This window comes from Tenrec ecaudatus, chromosome 12 (genome assembly GCF_050624435.1).
Source record: "Tenrec ecaudatus isolate mTenEca1 chromosome 12, mTenEca1.hap1, whole genome shotgun sequence".
Lineage (NCBI taxonomy): Eukaryota > Metazoa > Chordata > Mammalia > Afrosoricida > Tenrecidae > Tenrec > Tenrec ecaudatus.
Genome location: NC_134541.1, coordinates 69,212,935 through 69,215,451, shown reverse-complemented (window position 1 = coordinate 69,215,451; position 2,517 = coordinate 69,212,935). Strand labels below are relative to the sequence as shown.

At 42.7% G+C, this 2,517-nt stretch overlaps 1 pseudogene; it reads left to right on the top strand.

The window, feature by feature from the left end:
- The first annotated feature begins 1,032 nt into the window (after positions 1–1,032).
- On the top strand, positions 1,033–1,983 carry LOC142422529 (ADP/ATP translocase 2 pseudogene; annotated as a pseudogene).
- Positions 1,984–2,517: the final 534 nt, after the last annotated feature.

Genomic DNA, 2,517 nt, shown 5'->3' with positions numbered 1-2,517 from the left:
AATAAAATGATTTAAAAAGAGAGACCATGCTATATTTTTCTAAAACAGTTTTTTTCCCCAAAAACCATTTTATTGGGTACAGATAGCCTATCATTCCATAGTTCAATCACACCAAGCAGTATTGTACAATTGCTACCACAATCAGTTTCTTTTTATTTTATTTTATTTTTGCTACCACAATCAGTTTCAAAACATTCTTTCTTCTTGAGCTCCTTGATATCAGTTCCCCTTTACTCCCTACCTTCCCACACTGTACCCCTCAGTGTACTTGCCATAGGTTCATCAATCCTGGACTTCACATACCAAAAAATAGAAAGGCATATAACAAAAAGTCAAGTAGGGTGCTCCCAATGACAAAACACATGAGAGCTACACCACAATATGAGAAAAACAAACAAAAACCAGAAAATGTTGGAAACTAGATCAGGCATCAAGTGTATAAGTGATCAACTGACAAGATTTCAACTGTTCACATCAGCTTTACCATTTTGATCTCCAATAGTTGTTTCCAATGTACTCTGTCTTGTAACCAGTTATGTAGAGAGGGAAATCACCGAAAGTGCATATCCTCCTGAAACAGCTATGGTGTGTGAGCGTGTGAATGCTTTTCCTGGAGGATTAGCTAGATGATTCTACCTACAGAATCATTCAGACATCCAAGGATGCATCATAAATGCTCCTCTTATTGTTTTAGATGATTAATGAATAATAAATGGATATTTACATCTTGAGCTTATAATTTTTCACTTAACAAGTCATTTTCATTATTTTCATTGCCAATGTGGTCATTTTGGATGTAGCCATTTACCTGTAATCTTAATTCAGCTGTTCAGTAACTTGACAGTTTGGCAGTATATCAAAAAGCTTTTCAAAAATAAGATTAATAATTTTGTTTCAGGATATTTTTTTGCCCAACATTTCTTCTGACTTTAAATTAATTTTGTTTGGCTCTGTACTGGTTCTGAAATTCCCGTCAGGTCTTTTCTTTTTAAAATATTAAAAAATAATCATGATCGCCCAGAGCCCCGGAGTCAGAGCCGGTTCCTGTTCCATCTAAGCGGTCGCCCGTCGCCTTGTTCTCTTCCAACATGACAGATGCCGCTGTGTCCTTCGCCAAGGACTTCTTGGCAGGTGGAGTGGCCGCGGCCATCTCCAAGACGGCGGTAGCGCCCATCGAACGGGTCAAGCTGTTGCTGCAGGTGCAGCACGCCAGCAAGCAAATCACCGCAGATAGGCAGTACAAGGGCATCATCGATTGTGTGGTTCGTATCCCCAAGGAGCAGGGAGTCCTGTCTTTCTGGCGTGGTAACCTGGCCAATGTCATCCGATACTTCCCCACCCAGTCTCTCAACTTTGCCTTCAAAGATAAATACAAGCAGATCTTCCTGGGTGGTGTGGACAAGAGAACCCAGTTCTGGCGCTACATTGCAGGGAACCTGGCATCGGGCGGTGCCGCGGGGGCCACATCTTTGTGCTTTGTGTACCCTCTTGATTTTGCCCGTACCCGTCTAGCAGCTGATGTGGGCAAAGCCGGCGCCGAACGGGAGTTCAAAGGCCTCGGTGACTGCTTGGTTGAAATCACCAAGTCTGATGGGATTGGGGGCCTGTCCCAGGGCTTCCCCGTGTCTGTGCAGGGAATGATCATCTACGGGGCTGCCTACTTCGGCATCTATGACACCGCAAAGGGAATGCTTCCGGATCCCAAGAACACCACATCTTCGTCAGCTGGATGACTGCACAGTTCGTCACAGCCGTGGCTGGGTGACTTCCTACCCATTGGACACCGTTCGTCGCCGAATGAGGATGCAGTCGGGGCGCAAAGGAACTGATATCACCTACACCGGCACGCTGGACTGCTGGAGGAAGATCGCTCGGGATGAAGGGAGCAAAGCGTTCTTCAAGGGCGCCTGGTCCAATGTGCTCAGAGGCATGGGTGGTGCCTTTGTGCTGGTCTTGTACCATGAAATCAAGAAGTACACATAAGTTATTTCCTAGTGGGTTTCCCCCGTGAGTGGGCATGTTGTATTATATAACATATCCCAGGCATTCTTGGCAGACGGTTGGCTGTCTAGATCAATGGCAACTACCTATTGATTGAAAATGGGAAGCAATAATATTCATCTGACCAGTTTTCTCTTAAAGCCATTTCCACGATGATCATGATGATGATGGGACTCAATTCTATTTTTTTTATTTGTCACTCCTAATAAATAAACAAATTTGAAGAAATAAAAAGTATCTGAAACACAGAAAAAAAATCATGATCATAAACGTGTAAAAAGAGAACCCACAGAGTGGAAATAAAATCTTTGACAATGATACAATGGACAAAAGATTTATAACTAAGTATGTCAATAAGAAAAAGATGAATAAGCCAGTTTAAAAATGGGTAAAGGACATGAACAGAGAGCTCAACAAAGATGACACTGAAATAGCCAACAAACATGAAGAAATCTCATGACCATTAGCCATGTGAAAGATGGAATCAAAACAACCATGAGATACCACTTTACACCA